General features: G+C 38.4%; 1 long non-coding RNA gene across 2 annotated transcripts in view; it reads left to right on the top strand.

The window, feature by feature from the left end:
- LOC128928537 (uncharacterized) overlaps nucleotides 1-22413 on the top strand; it is a 309660-nt gene that overhangs the window by 87898 nt on the left and 199349 nt on the right. Inside the window, exon 3 of one of the 2 annotated variants that reach the window (XR_013522300.1) lies at nucleotides 6494-6636. The exons of the other annotated variant lie outside the window; for it this stretch is intronic. This is a non-coding gene — a long non-coding RNA (uncharacterized LOC128928537). The remainder of the gene's footprint in view (nucleotides 1-6493; nucleotides 6637-22413) is intronic. 2 annotated transcript variants of the gene reach the window in all.

Here is a 22413-nt window from a genome sequence, read left to right as displayed (position 1 = left end):
GGGAAATTCAATAAGGAGCTAGAAGGTGGGAAAATCATAAACCTGGAAGAAACCTTGAGAAATTTTTGTCTCTATTTTATGCCCTCTTTTCTTTAATTGGAACAAGATTTATTAAACAATCATTCATCATGAAATATTCTGATTAAGTTAGAGTATTTACAGATTACTAAGGAGAAGTTGATATAAATGGAGAAAAATTCCTAGTGCCCAAAATTTTATAATTTAGCCACAATGACAAGCTATATATCCACAAAATAATCAGATAATAATATAAGACAGGATGTAATTAGTTGTTGAGTGGCTCAGGTTACAAATACTCTGGAGTGAAGAGAATGAAGTTATCTTTGTGAATGGAGTTAGAGAAGGTTTTCTATTTTTAAGGACTCCTAAAAAAGAGTTTTAATTTATCTTAGTAACCACTGTTACAGGAGAATAACTGTCTCAAAGTCCTTTATGTTTAACAAAGTTATTTATTGCTATGGTTCATGCAAACTTTTCTTCGTTGGATATCAGTGGAAATGGAAAAAGGACATCTCTCAATATATTAGTAACACTACTGCTAGAGGAATATTTTCATGGGGACATAACTACAATTATTTTCTGTCACCACAAGGTTTTACATAACATTCAGGTAAACAGCATATAAGTCTGCAGTTCAGTGATAGCATTTGAGATATAAGATGACTTGAGGAAGCAGCTGGGAAAACTAGGAGAATTATGATAAGAAATAAAAAAAAGATAGGATAAAGTCTAACAAAAGCAATTCAATGCAAGCTGCAGAAGGAAAAGAGTTTATAGGGAATATGTATTTGAGTAATAGAAGACAGAAAAAAAAAAGACACACACAGGAAGCAGGTTCACAGGATAGGGGATGGCTGAGATTAATAGATGGAAACCAGACAGCAAGATGGGTCAGAAGAGAGAAATAGCCACCTGGCGATAAATACAGCAGCAGATAAGAAGTAATGGAAATATTGGATATGGGGTTTAGTTCCTATCTTGGAAAGACAGCAGGGAGAAATGACTAGTCACTTTAAACAGTTTAAAAATGATATACTTCTCCTTTTTTTGAAAGGGTTATTTATGTAACTTGTAAATGCTAAAGTAGACCTTTAAAAAGCACTGGCATCACTGTCCATGTTATTTTTAAACACATTATCATTTATTAAGCACAATTAGGCTATCAACCCCTCTGTTTTAACTCTGCAGATTGCAGTCCCCACAGCCAGAAGTGCAGTGTATTAAAAACATCACGAACAATTCTGAACTTGCACAAAATGTAATTCGCCAATTTTGAGACATTGTTTTGCACGGTATGGTGTGTCTCATACATATTTCATATAGAGGCAATGCATTTTATGAGACACACAATAAGCATATGGAAATGCATGCATTCTCAGGAGGCTGAGAAGAGTAGTCAGAGGGGTTTGGGAGACCAAGAACTGAGCTGAGCTGCGTGACAAGATTTGTGAGTTCTGAAACTTGACAAGCTCGGAAAAAATATTCTAGGCAGGCTTTCCAAGGCACTTACAATTCTAATTATATCTGGTGCACTCCATTTTTTTCTTTGCTATAATTTCTTTACTGGTTTTAATTAAGTGCTTTTAATGTCTAATAGGAAGGCAGTGGAACAAGGAGGGTGAGAATTTGCTTACCAGACAAGTTGTGCCTTGCCATCACTAATTTTATGCCCTACCCAACCTGTGCCTTTGCTAATCTTTTATATGATTACCTACGTTTCTACTAATTGAAGCCCTTTCATTCTCTTCCTTTGCTAATTCTACAAATTAAGGCTCTACTTATATGTTGTCAAGTTCAGTCAGTATCCTCTTTTTAGTAGTATTAGGGGTAAGTGGATGATCTTTTGTTGATTGACATGTGGGAGTGTTAAAAATTACTGATGCAGTTTGAAAGTATCGTTGTAGGCAATACTGAGCCACCACTGAAATATAGAGGGAAAAGCCTGCAGTGGAGGGTGAGCTCATGTTTGTGTAGACAGACTTGGATCTGGGATGTGGAAGGAGCACATTGCTCCATTCACTTGAGCAGAAGCTGAGTCAGCATTTGCTGACCACAGTATTTGGTACAAAGCACGTTTGTAGGAATTTCAGAATAACATTTGAAAATTTAAAGCTGAACATACAGAAGTTATAGCATTTAATTTGTATAATTCTGTTCCATTTGAAAAGAAGGAAGTTTTTTGATTCATTATATATTTTTAATGTATATAATTCAATATATATTGAATAATATACATAATTCAATAATATATTGAATTATATATATATATTGAATTATTCAGTATTAGGAGACTTCTTTGTGTAAGGAACAGGAACTGAATTTAGAATGGGTGGAGTGAAAGTGTCTCATGAAGTTGATTTTCTGAGAGGGGAGAGAGAATACATATAGAAATAAGAATGATCCAAAGCATCCACTCTTTTTTTCTTTACTAAACATTGATTAACTGACTGCTAGGTGTCAGGAATTAGGCTAGAAGATGAGGCCATGAAGATGAAGAATGCACAGTATTTGTTTTCAAAGAATTTAATAACTAGGACAGGGGAACAGACATGTAAATAATAGTTGCAATAGAATGACTGCTATTATATAGTTATACACAAGAAATTTTCAGAACCTTGAGAAAGAAGCACCGAATTCTACCAGCTGTCAGGCTTGGCTCACCTGGAGGAAGACAAATGGTCCTGGTGATTTGAGTCTCTAGTGCCAGTTACTTTTCACTCTGCAGTGAGAGATTATGTGAGCAAATAAAAAATTCCTCTTCTGTTTTTATCAAAACAAATTTTGAGTTGAATTTCTCTCAGTTACAGTCAAAAGAATATTGTAAGATTCAGAGCCAGATAGAGCTTCGTATGCGTTGCAGCAAAAGTGTTTGGAGTGAGAATTAGGAGCCATAGGAGGATACTTGTTTTGTATTTTAACCAGAAAGATTACTTCATTTACATTTAAATTATCTTCTTGCACATTTTCATTTATCTCTCTTATTTGAATTTTTTTTCTACCATGTTATTTTGTGTTTTCTATTTACTACATTTTAAAAATTTTTCTGTGTTTTACTGGATTGATTACATTTTCATCATTCTCTGTTTTCTGTTTACTTATTTGGAAGTTAAATATTTTATTCTTTTTGTGATTAGTATTGCTTTTTTTTTTTTTTTTGAGACAGAGTTTTGCTCTGTTGCCCAGGCTACAGTACAGTGGCATGATCTCCACTCACTGCAACCTCCGCCTGCTGGGTTCAAGTGTTTCTCCTGCCTCAGCCTACTGAATAGCTGAGATTACAGGCACCCACCACCAGGCCTAGCTAATTTTTGTATTGTTAGTAGAGATGGGGTTTCGCCACGTTGACCAGACTCATCTCAAACTCCTGTCCTGAAGTGATCCACCCACCTTGGCCTCCCAAAGTGCTGGGACTACAGGTGTGAGCCACTGTGCATGGCCAACTATTGCATTTTTTAACATCAATGGTTAAGTAAAAAATTGATCAGTATCACTATCCTTGTAATCAGTACAGATATTTTAATGGTATAATTTCAATCGCCATTCCTTTCCATATCCAATATCATTTGGCCTATGTTTAATGACCTTACCATTAGTCATTATTACTTGTACTGTACTTACAGCCTGTCATCTAGATTTACTATGGGTTTATACATTTTATTGTTTGATAATTTGTCTTTAACCTGTTCTTTTCTTCTGGACTTATTTTGTTCATTTTGAAGGGGATCCATAAGTGGTTATTTTAGCTATCTTGTGTAGTAAAATTTCTAAGTTTTTGTCTGGAAAAGTCTTTATTTGGCTTCAGATTTGAAGGATCCTTTGGTTTGAGCAGGATTTTGGGATAACAAATGTTATCTTTTTGCCCCATCTAAACTCATTCTTAAACTTCCACATCCTGCTCACTGCCGGAGAAGTTGATCTGTGTAGACTAAATGAACAATTTCTTTGGCTTCTGGTTGGGTAAAGCAATAGAAGAGTGGCAGAAATAGGTTGGAGGGAGGAGAATGAGAATTGGGTACTTATTTCCTCTGCTTCTTTCTGAGGGGTTTCTTTAGGTTGGTTGCTTCCCTTAACTAAAGGCCAAAGCTACCAAACAGGTGGGCTTCCCCATCAACTTCCTGCAGGTCCCAGGAACTGTCCCCTTTTGTTTCTTTAGGCTTAGGAGTTGTACCATTTCCAGCTGTTATTAACCCTGGGGTACCATATCATTCTTGCTGCTTTTTCTAAAACCTGCTCTTACCGTCACAGCTAGTCCCTGTAATGAACTTGCCTCAATTATTGAGCTTGAGTGTGCCAACTTCTTTCCACTGGTTATCATTGTTATTTTTCCTTTAGCATTTTACAGAGCCTTGTTCATTATTTTCTGGTTTCTATTATTGGAGAGACGCATGCTGGCTGTCTAACTATTATTCCTTTTTAGGTTATCTGTCTTTTCTCTCTGATTGCTATTATAATTTTTAAAAATTATATCACTGGTGTTTTGGAGTCTTACAAATAAAAACCAGAATGATTTTATTTATGCCACTAGATATGCTTCTCAAATTTGAGAATTCATGTATTTTATTTGGTGACATTCTCTCTGAGTCTTGAATTTCGGGATTCATGCCTTTTGTCAATCTTACATGTTTCTTAGTTATCATCTTTTCAAAGATGACCTCTCTATCATTCTGCTTACTCTCTCTTCTTATAATTCCTATTATATATGCTGAACCTTCTCATTCTATTCTTCAGATAGATCTTATTTTAACCTTTCTTTGCTATTTTCTGTCTCTTCATCTCTTTCTGCTCCTTTATGCATAATTTCCTTGTAGCCATTTTCTAATTCACTGGTGATTTCTTCAGCTACATGTAACATAGTGTTTCCCCAGTTCACTGAGCTTTTAACTTCAATGACTAAATCTTTCATCTTGATGTTATATATGTTGTTTTTCAAATTGTTCATTTCATATTTCCACTTTCTTTTTCTATTTTTTCTTCTTTGACCTTCTTAATAGTTTTAAAGCAGTAGTTTTACTTTGTAGTTACTCCAAGATTGTTGTTTTATGCTATATTCTGGGTAGTGTGAATCTCTCTGTTATGTCTCCAACTTTTTTAGCAAATATGTCCTCCTGTGCTGTAAGCTCATCTTTATAACATAGCATTTATTTTTGAGAGGTCTCATGCTTGCTGAGTGGTGGAGTGGTTACTATAGCATTATTTTGTCTTTGCTTCTATTATGTGCTCCAAAGGTTTCATTGGTGTAGAAGTAATGTTTATATAAAAATACCATCAACTAGCAGATTTCTTCAGGCTTCAGGTACTGTAATACAGTGTTCCACTCCAGTGTGTGCTAAAGGCCTGAGACTTCAGTTTCTCCTGGGAGACTTAGCTCTCCATAAAGAACCTTGAGCAGATTTCATCTTCCTTGACAATTCCCAAAAGCTGGTGACAGTCTCTTCTGAGTCCCAATTAAAAATCTCAGCTCCAGATGCTCACCTTGCATGACCTCAAGGCTACGTTTTCTGTCCTTCCACTCCTTATAGCCAAATGGTCCCAGTGTACCACCAGGCCATGTTATTATTTTCGCTTAATGTTCTGGCTTTGGATCCTGCTTTGCTTCTGGTTTCACATTTTTCTTCTGAGCTCAGCTATGTGTTAAAATATTTTGTTGAATTTCATTTATTATTTGTATATGTTTGTAAAGAGGAGGATGTTCTCTCTTCTATCCTCTATGCTGCTTAATCATGACATTTTTAAAAAAGCAGTACATTTTTTAAAGAAGGGCTTAAGATGTTCTATTTTGTCTTCCAAAGAGATCTGTGTTTAAAAGGATACATGAGAGTTGGAAAAAAGATAGAAACCTAGGTTTGAGTAGTATTTACGGCCCATAAAGTAGGCTTCTTCAAGGGACTCAAGACTAAGCACTTGGTGAGAGTTTGTGATGGTGATGGCAGTTTGGTTTGAGTCTCATGGTGGACCATGTTGCTGTTAATTGAAATCAGGAATAGGGAAAATTCACATATTCTGGTGCTTGGAGGGTATAAAAGTCCAGAAAGCAGCTGAAAATGCAGGTCAGGAGTTCTGCAGTTCTGGAGGTAAATGGAAAACTTAATTTTACAGCTGGAAGTTGGAAACATGGCAGTAGATTAAATTATACAGACAAGGTGTGTAGGAGTAGAGACTGGCATAATGAATAGTATTAATGTAACAAGGGTAGTACAATGAGTACTATTAATATAATGAGTACTATTCTATTAATGAGAATTTTTTTATTAATGAGTATTAATAGAATAGAATGACATTTATGAGGTGAATCAAGAAGGACACCCCCAAAGAACACTGATACTCATTGCAAATGAAAGGACAGTGAATCTAGGAATCATGAACAATAAAGATCTTAAAGGTGTTAAAATTGGGGACGATCAATGCTGCTGTAGATCAATAAGAAAAGGAAATCAGAACATGATAATTATGAGAGTGACTTGCTTATATTCAGGTGACTAACAGTGGGCCTCCTGGATGAGACAGCAATACGAGGTGGCCTTTAAAGATACATCCCTCACCGCCAAAGCCTACAGAGGAAGTGATTGATCATATCTCAGATGATAGAGGCTGGTGTTCCTATTCATCCATTGCCAGGTGAGTGGCAGTGGTTCTTATTATTAGGATGTGTTCCTTACTTCACCATCTACATCGTTTAGCTAGCTAGACCAAAACAGAAATTATTGCAAGTTAGTACTCAACTCAGGGAGGAGTATTTCTCCAAATACAACCAATTTGGGAGCCTAGGCCTTACGATGCTCTCAGACTATCAAGTAGCAAAATTGCTGTGTTCAGTCAGTTGGATGATAGAGCTCTTTCACAGAAAATGCCCTAGAGTCAATTGCCTCTGAACAGTCAAGGAAACATTTTCAGATCTTACTACTTTTGCATAATAGTTTAGCTTTAAAGCAACTGAAAGCTGCTTTCTTCTCAGTCTAAATCAGAGCTCTCTTCTCTACCTATCCTCTACCCTGTGAACTCTAGGTTCCTGGGGCCCTGCAGGCATTCAGCAATGTCTTCTCAACTCAGGGAGACTCTTGGATTCAGCCTGGTTTCCTTCCCTGCCCCTGCCCTGCAGCCTGAAAATGCTCTCCAAGCAGCAAGCTGGGGCAGACATAGGGCCCATCTCTCAAAGATCACTGTCATTTGTTACCTGAAATCTTATGTTTTAAGAACTTACTTTTTAATATTCTTGGCCTGTTCTTTTCAGTGTTTCTGATGGGAGAGTATATCAGACCCCTGTTAATTCTTCTTGAGCAGAATTTTAAGTGGATTTTATTTATTTTTAATGAATTCTTTTCATTGTCTAAATAAAAATTTAAGAAATCTGTTAGGATGGATATAAATGTGTTTATTTTGTAGCCATGATCAGCAGAATCTCCTGGAAAATGGAGTCTTTCCAATTGTTTTCTGTTATAAAACAGCATTCAGGCTGGGCGTGGTAGCTCATGTAGCTCATGCCTATAATCCCATCACTTTGAGATGCTGAGGAGGGTGGATCACTTGAGGTCAGGAGCTTGAGACCAGCCTGGCCAACACGGCAAAACCCCATCTCTATTAAAAAAAAAAAAATCAGCGGGGTGTAGTCGTGTGTGCCTATAATCCCAACTGCTTGGGAAGCTGAGGCACAAGAATTGCTTGAATCTGGGAGGTGAAGGTTGCAGTGGGCCAAGATCATGATGCCATTGTACTCCAGCCTTGGCGACAGAGTGATATTAGTTTCCAAAACAACAACAAAAACCCCAAACAGCATTTAAACAGCTAAGACTTCAGTTTAATGAATTGTCTCAAGTAGGATAAATCTAACTTGCATTTAATTGGCTAAAATAGCTTAAATTAATGCAAAGTTTGAAAAATTTGGAAGGGCATTGTCTTAGACCACTGGTAAGTGTAATCATAGTTGTATTTCAGTTGTGGAATCAAAAGTTTGTATAAAATAGGTTATTAGAACTGAGAAAAAAATTAAGAATACAGAAATACTATGAGAACTAGGACATTATTTTGTCCCTTACTATATTCTCAGGCTTGACAACAATTTTCTAGTCGTTTGTGGTGCTCAGTAAATATTTGTGAAATAAAGAATGGATGTGAGGACTAATGCTGACTCCTTGAATGCAGGGACTGTGCTTATTTTGCTGAATTGACAATGCCTAGTTTTGGGTGTGGGACCTTGTACTCAAGCAATACTTCATTAGTTGGATTAATGAATGAATAAAAATCCATGGGCTACAGATAATACCTCATAGCTTAAAAATGTATTTTCAGTTCTGGAAATTTTTAATCTCCATATCACTAAGAAGTTATACCAAAAAAGGGAGGCAATCCAAATAAATGATGACATGGCTGTTGTGGAGTTTAAACTTAATCTTTTCCAATCTGGTAATGAAAAAATTTATGTTGAAAATAAGAATTGTACTGCAAAAGCTAGACATGTGAAAAAGTTTATCTGTTGGAAATCCTTTTTTCCATTTCTGGTTGCAGCCCATTCCATGAAGAAGGAATGCTAAGAAATGCCAAAAAGCAGACACAGGCATTTAAAGAGAAAGGGAAAGTAATGACCATGTACCACAGATCACCACTGGAACAGTGGAGTCTTGCAGGACCAGAATGATGTTCCAGACACAAGATGCTGTGGGGCCAAGAGCATCTCTGTACCTTAGGGGAAGAAAAAGGAGCAAGTTCCTGCATCTTCCTCCTCCCCCAGCCACAAACCTGTTTCATCCTAAGTTCTTTGCTCATTACAAATAGGAGCGCTCAGTTTTTTTCAAGCTTTTCAAAACCAGCTGTGGTATAAGCGAGGGTCTCTGACTACTCGCAGGCCAGAATGGAGGCCTAACCCAAATTGGCAAGCTAGGATACATAGACAGAGCAGGCCAAGTAAACTGCACTCTACAAACAGCCTTTTCACTAGTTTTGTTTCCGTTGAGGACATGCGAGAGGTGATGTTTATACCCCATCAAGAAGGATGAAAAACTCAAACTGCCCCAAGACTGCCCCACATCAATTTTGCTAATGCTAATTTTGTCACTGGGCATTTAAATCTCATGATTCACTGCTGTTGGACCCCAGCTATTGGTGGAGATACTTACGGACAGTTAAGTTGGAAAACGACTGCCCCAGCCTCCCTCCCCTTGCGGCTGGAATGCACTGCACTCCTGCAGTGCGGCCTCCGCTCTCCTTCCTTTTGTCCTTTGGACTCCTAAGCGCACAGTAAGGCCTAGTTCTTCAAAGGTTGGTTTGTGGGGACTTTGCCATCCCTCTACTCAGCAAAAGACAATCTCTTCTGTGTTGCAACTCTGTATTTGGCGAGAGGATAGGAGGGTTGGCGCGACCAGAGCTGGCTACTAAAAGCAGGCACAGTAAAACCCCACAATGATTTGCCTCTTTTTCAGTTTGGCACATCATGTAAAAGCTGGAATAGAGAAACATTTGTAATGACTTGCAGTTGGGAGGAGGTTGGTGGTGCTTCTGTAGAAGTCCTGTGTTCCTCCAACCCCCCCTTTCATGGCACCATCATGAGCCTCACTTTTGCTTTTCATATTTTAAATTCAGCCTGTACTGAACTTGCTGCAGAAATAGATCTGCACTGACACTCCCACTCGCAAGCTGCCGGTGCTGCAGTCACAGGTTTTGACATTGCTTGAGCCAACCCAGAAACTGGAAAGTTGAAGCACAATTAAAGAGGTAGCTACATGAATAAACCTACTTCCTGGTTGGAAACCTGGATCATATGCTATTTCCATCTCCGACAGTTATAAATCTTTAACATCAACACTGTGCTCGTCATATAGCGATTGCCTGCATGCTTAAGGTCTTGCTAAAAAAAGGGAACTGTTTTATGAGACAGACATATTTTTTGCCTAAATGAAAGGGCACAGTAGGGATTGTACTCACTTGGCCCATCTCTACTGTGGATGCCTGGGTCTTTAAAGAGAATGATGGAACCAGTGGGTCAGGGCCAGCCTTCAGGGTGGGAGGCTGGCAACCGGGTGGCCTAGTGGGACGTAACAGGAGGTGCTGGCAGGTGAGCGGTGCTAAGCAGCCAAGATAGAGGTCTGGCAAGGCAGCCTAAGATGTCAGCCTGGCATTGGGAACCTCACTATGGGCCTGAAAACCACAGCAGCCCTTCAGCACTGGGAGAATGCTAGGTTGAGGTAGGGAGAAGGAGAGACTCAGATTTTTATCCCTAAAGATGAATAATAATAGTTATTATTTTCTTGAGCAACTGTCAGGAGCTAGGCACTAGACTGCAAATATTCTCTACACCAATAACTGTTTATAACACAATGCATTTCATCCGCTAATTCACTCTTTCATATCTCTCACTGGACTGTGAGTTCCCTGAGGGAAGGGCCTATGTTTTGATCACCATCAGCAGGAAATTTAAGAGGGAACTGGGCCCATCACTGATTGAATAAATGAATGAATAATCCTACATCTTTTGACAGCCATGCAAGTAATTTTTATTCCCATGTTCTTGATGAAACCAGGTCCCTGAGAGATTAAGAGGCTTGTCCAGGGTCATACATACATCACTAATGACAACACTAGAATTTGAATTCTTTCCATTAAGCCACACTGCTCAGGGGACCAAATCAGAATTTAGGAAGAATGGGCCAAGAGCAGTTTCAGATTCTGGAAATGGAGTTCAATGTGGGGATTTTTCAAGAAGGAATATCTTACTGAAGTTGAGTGGATGGTGAAAATGGAACCCACACCAGGACCGACAGTACCTCCCTTAGCTGCTGCTACTACTCCACCTACACTCCCTGTGCCCCACCCTCCAGTCTATTCATCTGAATTTTGATGTAGATGCTATGCCTGCATATGCAAGGGGGGTAAGGGTGCCAGAAAAAATCTAGCAGACCTAGTTAAATTTGGACTTCAGATAAACAACAGATAATTTTTTAGTATAAGTTTGTCCCATGCAATATCTGGGCCAAACTTAAACTAAAAACTTATTCATTATGTAAAATTCAAATATAACAGCTATCTTTTATTTTTATTGGCTAACTTTGGCAACTTGAGGTGGGGTTTGGTTTTAAGGATGCATATGGAAATCAGGAGGAAGTTTAAAACATCTAAGCAGCCACAAAGCTGATTATTAATACATACAGTTCCAGCATTGCCACGACTGGGATGTTCAGTGGGGAGTGAGGAGTTCGGGAATGACAGCCCACTGGGTTCTAGATAAACAGCAGCTGTGGTGACCTCTTGTCTTCTCAGAAGTGAAGTTCATTGTTCCTGCTCCCTTCCTCTGTGCATCTTCCCATGCCTTGCTTCCCAAGAGAGGACAACTAGTTGAGTTCATTTGTCACTATTCCATATGGAGGCTCTGGCACAGAATAGGTGCTTAGTAAATATTTCTTGAATAATAAATAAGTTTCAAAATGTGTCACCTCATAAATGGTTGTATTAGTCCATTTTCACTCTGCTGATAAAGATATGCCCAAGACTGGATAATTTATACAGGAAAAAGGGTTTAATGGACTTACAGTTTCACATGGCTGGGGAGGCCTCACAATCATGGTGGAAGGCAAGGAGGAGCTAGTCATGTCTTAAATGGATGACAGCATGCCAAAACTGATTCAGGGAAATTCCCCTTTATCCAAACTATTAGATCTTGTGAGACTTACTATCATAAGAACAGCACAGGAAAGGCCTGCCCCGTGATTCAGTTCCCTCCTACCAGATCTCTCCTACAACACATGGGAATTCAAGATGAGATTTGAGTGGGAACACAGCCAAACCACATCAATGGTTAATCTTCCTTCTGTCCAGACTATCTGTGGACAATTTTGACTGCATTTTTTTAGGTCTAATCAGTTGTGACTTGGGAATCATGATGGAAAGGCATAGGTTTTCTTGAGCCTTTTTGGTACTGCTTTCTTTGTAGGGAGCTGGGTGTGTAGGCCATCTAGGACATGCTGGTCTATCTGGAACACATGGTCTGACCAGTACATACAGCTGTGTGGTAAATGTGGCCTGTCCAGTAGGCCATCCTTAAGCTATTAGCAGCCCATAAGCTCTATTGTTGTTAGAGTGATAGTGTAATTAGTCATCTAAACTGGATGCCTTGATGCATAAAAGGAGATTCTATTGATAATGCCGCCAGAACAACCAACATAAGCTGAGCTATTCTGGGCAAACTGGGACATATCCACATCTTAAATTTTTTTTTGTTTGTTTTTTTGTTTGTTTTAGTGACTAGGTTTGATTCTGTTGCCCAGGCTGGTGTGCAGTGATGTGATCTCAGATCACTGCAACCTCAAACTCCTGGGCTCAAGTAGCCCCCTACCTTAGCCTCTAAAGTAACTGGGACTACAGGCATATGCCACCATGCCCGACTAATTTTTCCCCCATGCCTGGCTAATTTTGCCACCATCCCTGGCTAATTTTAAAATTATCTGTAGAGATGGAGTTTCCTCTCTACAGGCTGGTCTTGAATTCCTAGGCCTAAACAATTCTCCCATTTTAGCCTCCCAAAATGCTGGGATTATAGGTGTGAGCCACTGTGCCCAGCTCTACATCTTAATTTCCATGAATAACAAATAATACACTCTAGAATCCCCTGGATTGTATAATCCTCAAATGCTACTCTTTTGATACAGGGAACATATTAGCTGCAGTATGCCCTTGTACTACATTTCCTTAAGGTAAGTTTATTAGGAGAGATTCTATGAAATTTGCCTCGTAAATCTGATTCATGAAATATTTTGCTGAGTATATTTCTGCCTCCATCACTCAATAGGAATCTCTTAAAATACGGGTTTGTGCCATTTGCCTTTGTATTCATGGCACTGGGCATACTTCTCTATGCTTAGAGAGTATGCTTGTATCAATCTAATAGGCCATGTTATCCCGCAGTAGCAAACTACCCTCAAATTTTGGTAGCTTATGAGAAAAAAGGATTATTTTCTCACCTACACCAGATGTCCACCATTGGCCAGCTTGGTCTCTGCTCTACATCCTGTTTAATCTGGGACCCAGGCTGATGGAGTGGTGTGTGTTTGTTTGTTTTTGAGATGGAGTCTCACTCTGTCACTCAGATTAGAGTACAATGGTGTGATCTTGATTCACTGCAACCTCTGCCTCCTGGGTTCAAATGATTCTCCTGCTCAGCTTCCCGAGTAGCTGTGATTACAGACATGTGCCACCATGCCCAGCTAATTTTTGTACTTTTAGCAAAGATGAGTTTTGTCACGTTGGCAAGGCTGATCTCAAACTCTTGACCTCAGGGGATCCGCTCACCTTGGCCTCCCAAGGTGTTGGGATTACAGGCGTGAGTCGCTGGGCAGGGCCTGGTAGAGTGGTTTTTATCTGGAATGTTACAGATCTCATGGCAGAGGGGAAAGGGATAATATTAAGCCATTGACTGACTCTTCAAGCTTCTCTCAGAGGAGAGAGTTACTTCCACTCGCATTTCATTGCCAAAGAAAACCACACTGCCAAGTCTGCCTCCCATGAGAAAGGAAAAATAATTCTCCCACAGGGAAGAAAATATTTTTGAACAAGAGTAAAAATCTACCACAGTATCTAGTAAATGTGAATGGAATTAAACATAGCATTATTTTTTGGCTCCACACCGCAGACTTTTCTGCCATGAAGGTGGGGTGAGGTTGAATGAGGTGGCTGCAGGTTGGGGAAGAGAGCTCACTCTTGCGTATATTTGCAGAGCCCAATGTGTAGGCTCATCTTTCTGTTTCCTGTTTGGGTACATTTATACCTGGGTGAGATGAGGAAAGCCTCTGTGCTGGATTTTCCTTCCTCATCTATAAGAATTATCCTTTTTTGCTAGGGTTGTGACTGGGAAGAGTTCAGCTATTTAGCAGGAGCAGTGAATAGTAACTCTCTGATTCTTCCAGCTCTGGAGCTGTGTGATATGAATTCATATTGTTCACTGACACATATCAGTACCTAGTACCAGACACTGTATGGGAGCCAGGAAAGATTACAAAATGTCAAGGTCCTTGTCTTCAAACAGCTTTCACTTAAATAGAAGAGCAAGATGTGCATCTATTTCTAGATGAGGTAGAATACATCAAGTCCTGGCTGCTTGGAATTCCTGTATTACAGTATTATAGACCCACTTGGGTCTCTGATTTCAAGTCCTGACCAGACACACCAGCAGCAGATGGAGCCTCAATAGTTATTGCAGTAATGTCTGCTTCCTCAGGAAGCCATTCCCATATCAGACAGAGAAGGTTTGATTCCTACCCAGACTGGGTTTGACTCCTTCATTCCCCCTCCTATGCTGTATACTTTAAATGTAATTGTGAAGACAGTTCTATGCTGTATACTTTAAATGTAATTGTGAAGACAGTTGATTGAATTACCTATCTAATATTTGGGGATATCATGGCTCTTGTGATCCAATTTTCTGAAACACGATTAATAGAATTAGTTTTTCTTAGGGATTCTTTATTGAATGGAGGAGGAAACCTAGACACAGTTTACTGAAGACTATTTCTATCTAGAGGAGCTAATCAGACAGGATCTGCATCAGCAGTGATTTCTTAGGGTCCATCCCAGGCAGACCACAGGCATTCTTGGCCTGATACTTCCCTATCTCTGGCTATCCTACAGGCCATGGCACCACCACCTCACAGAGTGTCACTCGGATCCTAGGTGAGCCATTTTTTTTTTTGAAATGGTCTCACTGTGTTGCCGAGGCTTGTCTCTAACTCCTGGGCTCAAGGGATCCTCCTGCCCCAGCCTCACAAGTAGCTGGGATGATAGGCATGAGTCACTGAGCCCATGTTAGTGGCTATTTTAACCACCCATGTCTTACTTTGTGTTTGGGGAAATTTGAGAATTTTCTAAGGTTTCCAGACACATCTCTTAAAATCATCAAGATTCAGGTTTACGTCCAAGCACATTTTTCAGCAGGTTCTAGAGCTCTAATCCTTAATTTTCTGATTCCATATTGACAACTCAGATTTTTATTTCACCCATGAAAAGCTGAAGTTCAGTTCAGCAGTTAGCCTGAAGGTCACATATGTGGTTGATTGAAGCACCCTATGACTCTCACAGGTTTATCTTACATATGAACTGGAATCCATTAGGGACAGTTGATGACAAGAGTACATTTTTCTGAGTTGTGTGTTTGTGAAAACATATATCTCTTTTTTAAATTTTTAATTTTGTAAGTGTCCTGTTAAATAAGGTAATTCCCTTGAGCATGTATTTTTAATAGAGATGGGATTTCACCATGTTGGCCAGGCTGGTCTCAAACTTCTGACCTCAGGTGATCTTCCCACTTCAGCTTCCCAAAGTGCTGGGATTACAGGGATGAATCACTGCAGCTGGCCAAAATATAGCATCTTTTGATAATTTTTTTTAAAAAGCCAACTTTTTATAACAAATCAGGAATGTGACCTCTGTGTTGTTCAGGATGGTATAAGCAAAGAAAAGGAGAAAAGTGATATTTTATAGGCATTGTACTGTTTTCATAAGAAAAGATACTTTCTCAAAAACATAAAACATAATAAACTCGTTTTTGGTAATGTGTGTTAATCATATTGTAAAATATACATGAGCAAAAAAGAAAAATATTCCTAAGATTGAAATGTACATGTTCCCCCAACTTAACCCTTATGTTTAAAATATTCTCTACTACAATCGTTTGGTTTATTTTATGTCAGTCAACAATCTTTTTTCAGCTTTGTCCCAGCTCTGGCCCTATCCATTCAGTTGTGATTCCATTTCATTGCATTGCATCAACATATTGAGCACATGGAATATGTCCTTGGCACAGTGCTAGGCTCTCTTAAGACCTAAAAAAAGAATGTCACAATCCTGAATGTGGTGTAGGGCATCTGTAATCCCAACTACTCGGGAGGCTGAGGCAGGTGAATTGCTTGAACCCAGGAGACAGAGGTTGCAGTTAGCTGAGATTGTGCCACTGCACTCCAACCTGGGTAGCAGAGCAAGACTCTGTCTGAAGAAAAAAAAAAAGATGCTATATTTTTACAAGTTTCATGTATAGGCTTAATAGTACATTTACCACTCACCTCCCTTTTAAAGAGATCCCCCTTATTTAGTAGGAAAGTAGAAGTTTTGACCACATGGAAATATAACAAATTTTATGAGTAGACAAGACTGAGGCCAACTTGACCTAGGGTTTGAAAAAGATGAAAGACACCAAGGAAGCCCATGACAAAGTGTTAGCCTGTGTACCCTGGATAAATGCCTGGCAGAATGTAGTGATACCTCTCCACAGTAGATGCTTTGAGTAGGCACACAACTCTAGTGTGGGATGACATTTTGTGTAGTAGAATGTATGCTGTGCTTGTTTTAATAGAGTTTGCACAGACATTTGAAGTCTATTGATATTCTAGGTAGTGTGTGTATCGGTCATAAATAACCAATACTCGGGAGGAATGGACAAAGAAAATATTTGTTGAGTATTGCCATGTACTAGGCAATGAGCCTTTAATAATAGTAGTAGTAAAAATAGTAACAGTTACTATTCTGAATGAATGCCTAGTCTGTCCATGTATTGAGCAATTCAGTCCTTTTGGCAAATCTTATAATGTCTTCTCTCCATGTTACAGATGACTCAAGAAGCTCTGAGATTATAAGTAACCTGCTGAAGGTGACACGGCCAGTTAGTGCCAGAGCCAGGCTTCAACCTGGTCTAGCCAAGATCGTTTGGCTGCATGCTCAGCGCTTGTCTAAGTCAAGCTCAAAGAAAAAAATTAGAGTAATATTTTTATTTTAGAATAGTTTTAGATTTTCAGAAACATTGTAAAGATAGAACAGAGAGTACCAACATACCCAACACCCAGTGTTGGCCATTGTTAATGTATTAGTATAGCTTATTGTTAAAATTAACAAACTAATATTCATACATGCTTAAAGTCCATGGTCTGATTAGATTTCCTTGGTTTTTACCTTATGTCCTTTTCTTGTCCTAGCTATCTTTGGATCCTTGCCAGAGATACCACATTCAACTTAGTCAGCATGTCTTGTTGGGCCTCTCTTACGATGGTGTCTCCGTCTTTTTCCTTGTATTTGATGACCTTGACAGTGTTGAGGAGCAGTGGTCAAGTGTTTTATAGAATGTCCTTCAGTTTAGGTTTGTCTGATGTTTTCCTTGTAATTAGACTGGAGTTCTGTGTTTTTGGGAGGAGGACCACAGAGGTAAAGTGCCACTTTCATCACATCATATCCAAGTTACCTCTGTACTATAAACACGATTTATCTCTGCTGATGTCGACCTTGGTCACCTGGCTGAGGTAGGGTTTGTTAGGCTTTTCCAGTATAAAGTTATCTGAAAATTTTTTTGTTCTTGTTACAGTATAGAGAAATCCCACACTAATGAATTAGGGATGGCTCCATAGGAGCTGAAAATCATCAGGAAGTCCTTGTCTTTGATATTCTCTCGTTGGGACTGTGTGGTCTCTCATTTCCTTTACTTTGGGTGTTTTCTACATTGTCTCTTTCTACTTTTTACTAACTGGTGATAGATTTCTGGCTGCAGGTCATTCTGTTTCCTGGTTTCCTTATTCTCTTCTCTCTCTGCTTTTTGATTGTCTGGCAAGAGTTCACTTGCCATCCCTCTGACCTTTCCCTGGCCAAGGACCTGTGTGACATGTGTCTTATTTTCTCCTAGTTTCTTTTCCCCATCACGAGTGCCACTTTATCACATCTACTGTCAGTTGCTGTGCCAAACACTTGCCCCTGAACTAGTTTGATCTTTAATACAACCCTGTGGGATAGATAGAATTATCTCCATTTTACATATGAGGAAATTGGGGTCCAGAGAAGGTTAAGAAACTGTCCTAAGATCTTGTAAGTGATAGACTTAACCTTGAAGTCAGTATCTTCTGACTCTGAAGTCAATCTTCTAAAGTCTGAAATCACAGCACCATCCTTCTTGCCTTCTATGTTGTCAGATTCGAAACTCTCAACAATTCTCCTAGGTTAAGTAGTTTGCCTGACGTTACCCAGCTTGTAAGTGGGGAGCTAGGCTTAGATCGTGGTTTTTCACAGCCCATAAGTCCATCACACCAGTTTGCCTTCTAAAATACTGCAACATATAAATTAACCTGATGAATGTCATTGTTTTAGGTCTGTTCTGAAGTGGTGGTAAAAAATAAAGATGTGAAATCTATACTTCACTATCTCTGACTAAATCTATTCAGGTCTTGGCTTTGGCACACACTGACATTCACCTTGAGCAAGTGCTGAATAAATATTCCATTCAGATAAGAGAGCTGTAGATCTTGGCCTTGTGATTAAAATTTGTACTGGGAAGTTTGCAAGGCTAGATGGATGGGAAGAGCAGAAAGACAAATAAACAGTAAAGAATACTGAATTTGCCATAGGTGGCAACTATGCTGTTGTGTAAATAGTACATGTATGTGTATATGTTTGTGTATGTCGGTCTAAAGTATAGGTGTAAATGGTTGGGAGCTACGCAAGTTGAAGTTGTTTCCTTACTCTGATGCTCTGGGGTATTGGATAATTGCAGTGGCCTTGAACTTTGGGGAAATAGCCCCATTTTATCTTGACTCTTCTTAGTATGTCAGTGGATATAGTAAAGGAAAAGTAATACTAGGGGTGAGAGATGATGGCATCTTGAAGTTAGTGATACCACAGAAGAGTGAAAAGAGAGCAGTTTCAAGATAAGGGGAAGGTGTAGAAGTTGCCAAGGATAATGGGGAGGTGGTAGTGTCATTTCCTGAGATAGGGAACAGTGAAAGAAAACCATATTTGGTTGGGGTGAGGTGGGGACATCAAGATTATGGATTCTTTATATGTCCTATTGGAGATGTCAAGTATAAACTATTAGATGTATGGCTAGAAACCAAGGAGATGTCTGGGCTAGAGACATGCATTTGTGAGTCATCTGTATTCAGGTAAGTAACACTATGGGTAGTGTCCAAAGCTTCTTGGAAACAGTGAATAGACAAGAGGGGCCAATGGCTAGTTAATAATTTGTGAAGAAGGAATAAGCAAGCTATAAATAGGAGACACACTGAAAAAAAGATCCAGTGTTGGGAAAGAGACTTTTGATAAAAGAAAAATTGTAAAGAGATAAATTATAGATGAACAGATCATGGAGTCATTAATTAAACAATCAGTGAAAGTTATTTTTTCTTCTGTGTCAGGTAACGTTTAAAAATGGGGGCTGTAAAGATGATGAACACTCCAGTAAACTTACCTCTTGGACACAGCTTTTCTGAGTTGAGTCAGGAACTGGTTGTATATTATCCACGTTAGCTGTTTCTTCCTGATTTCTTCTAGTCTTTTATTTCTGTCACTTCTCCGCCTCTAACACTTTTATCAGAAATAAGCCAGGAATGAGGAAAAGAATTTATAGAAAAAGTGCTAGCTTTTCCAGTTACTCCTTAATGCTAATAAATACTTGATAGAAATAAATTCTGGGGAACCTCAGTGGCTTCTAAAAGTCTCTGTTTTTTGTTTTTGTCACCGAATATCATGAGTTGATGTCACTTAAACTTGACTACAGAATAGCGAGCTATGTCCACACTAGATATGGCCAGATACATCAGTCTTTAGGAAAAGGAAAAGGGAAAAAAGACATTATTATGATCAGTCACATAGTATTTTAAAATAATTCAAGCAAATATGATACATAAAGAACAAGTAAGCTAATATTATTTAGGAGCCAATATACACATGCCAACTATTTAGCATTTCAGTGTCTTTTTATGTTCAAGCCACCTAACATTTAGAAGAGAGCAAAAATATGAAATTAAATACAGGATCATATACAACAGTGTTCCATTAACAAAAACAGTTATTTTACCTCCTCAAATGATTGTTACCCTGGAGGAAGAAAAGTCTCAATATATAATCAATCAAATATTTTTTCACTGGGATAGAGTAATGTATAAACTCAGATTAACTTGAAAATGATTTTATTTGGAGAAAAAACAGGATTCCTTTTCTGAGTGTTCCTTTTTATTATTGGAAAATGACTTCTATTTTAATGTATCCTGATTCATATTGACTAAACATGATTTAGAATTATGGTTTCCAGACTTTCTATTGTATCTTTTGGTATGAAATGACATTATGTAATAAACAAACTGGCAAGCAGCATATGACTTAACTAAAATATATTATCTTGCTGTCCCTACACCAGAGACAGAGCCAGGTCTAACATTAGGTGCCACAGAGGTGGCAGAAACCTCTCTTCTGGGGTGGAAGGTTTACCCAAATGCTCTGTACTCCAAAATATTTCCATGCTCAACTTCTGTCCTCAACCAGCCATTCAATCATATATTTTCCTTTGCTCACTCCTTTGAATTAAAAACACTTATGTATGAATATTATCTTGGAGAGACAACAGAGAAGATTTTTTTTAAGATAACGTACTTCATTATTTCCTGGGAATGAGACATTTGGATATAGGAAATGGCCAATTAAACACTCAGCACTATATAAGCCATCGTGGATGAGACAAAGGTAATGTATTTGTTCCATGTCCTCAGACAACTTACATTCTTGCTATAAACTATATAAAACAGAAAAAGAGCCAGGCATTTACCTTAACATTGTGAAGATACAGAAGAAAGTAAAACCCAGGAGAACAATGTGCTGTAAACAAAGAGGAAAATGATCAAATGATACCTGAAGCTTGAGCTAGGTGTTTTAATGACCTCTAAAGGAAAACAACAAACAAAACAGAAAACATGTATCCTATTCAGAAACTTCAGAATTCCACCCAAATGGCCCTTGGATTTACTTCCCTTGTGTTTAGGAATATTATTATTTTTTTCCTCTGGACTAGTCATTTATATTTTACATTTCACTTACTTTCATCCATGATTTGTCTACCTGAAAAGCTGACTCCCACATGGAATATCCTCTGACCTTTTTTCATGTTAACACTTGTTACATATCAGAAAACTGTCTAATCGAAAGTCTTAGTCAACCTTGACCCAACAGAAAGGTTAGAACTCTATACTTGGGAGTTGCCCTTGTGCATGGGCCTGTTTGTATGTTAGCAGAAAGAGGCCTCCTTGTCAAATAACGCTTTTGCCTATGCTTTCAGTAACTGGGAATGTGCTTCATCCAGCCTAGATGAGCTATAGACTCTGATAAATAAGGAACTTGCTTTCTTCTCTTTTCACCTCCTCCCCACAGCCCCGAGCTCTGTCATCTGGTGCTCCTAACCAGCTGTGCTTTGGTTTTTTATCTGGCTGAGTCTTATACTTATCTGCAAGACTGATTCTTAAATGTTCTGCACAGTGTCATTCTGGATGTCTGCAGTTACTAACGAGAAGTTAGACAACCAGTGAGTCAGAACGTATCAAGAATGCTTGGAGAAAAACAGTTAAAGAAAAATCACTTGGGTAGAAGATAGAAATTCACTATGTTTTGATTTAACTTGGCTGAGATAATATGCTATTAAATTATCCAGCCATCCATATTTGTAGCCAAAAAGTTATTTTTTGTGGTAGCTAAATCTAAAAGGAATCTGTAGTATATAGATATCTTTAAATAAAATCAGCTGTCTTATAATTTTTATGGCTTCAATGAGAGGATAACATAAATAGTATTTTGTTTCTATCATAGCATACTTATTAAGGCAAAATAGTCAAACATAATTGTAGTTCCTCCTAATTATATAATTGCTATTATATAACCAATTTCCTTTCTACTGGTGAAAGAAGAGTCTATTTTATAACAGTTCAACGATGTCACTTGAATGTTAATAAGCACTATTTGTATCATTCAGGATTTAACCATCATTTTATACTCACAAAATTTTAAGCAACATGACCATTACCTCTCTATGGAAGGCGAGAATTTGACCCTTGCAGGAAACCACACAAGTTTGCCTTATTCTTAGAGAAAATTTTTATTAAGGACTTATTTTCATATTCAAAGTGATTGATGAATATTCTTTTTAGTTAGAGAAGATGCTAGAATGTGTGTATTTTTTCTTTAGGGAGTAGGCATGTCTAGCTTCATTTCTTGAATTGATTTAGAAGGCTTTGCCTGTTTTGGAAGGTCGGTGCCTTGAGTCTGGGTAAATCTGAGATATTCTCAGACCATCTGTAATCACATAGGTGGAACAGGTCATGTTTTTAAAAACTAGCACTCCTACTATTCTTGCTCACAGCATTTCATAGCTAAGACTACAGATTTTCTTCTCTTGACTTCTTGAACATGCTAGGAAAGGCAACTTGCTTTAGTAGGTTCAGAAACCCTGATTCTGTGACATTGAAGAAAATATTGAATATATTTGAGGCTCAATTCCTATTCTGCAAAGTAAGATATTGAGTGAGAGGTTCTTTGAGTTCACTTTAAGTTATATAAACATTGTAAAGAGCTACTTAAGATGACTTTTAATGCTTATTTATGAGGGTTCTTTGAAACAGATGACAGAGG

The sequence above is a fragment of the Callithrix jacchus genome, chromosome 9 (assembly GCF_049354715.1).
Source record: "Callithrix jacchus isolate 240 chromosome 9, calJac240_pri, whole genome shotgun sequence".
Taxonomy (NCBI): domain Eukaryota; kingdom Metazoa; phylum Chordata; class Mammalia; order Primates; family Cebidae; genus Callithrix; species Callithrix jacchus.
This window is presented reverse-complemented; position numbering and strand designations above follow the sequence as displayed.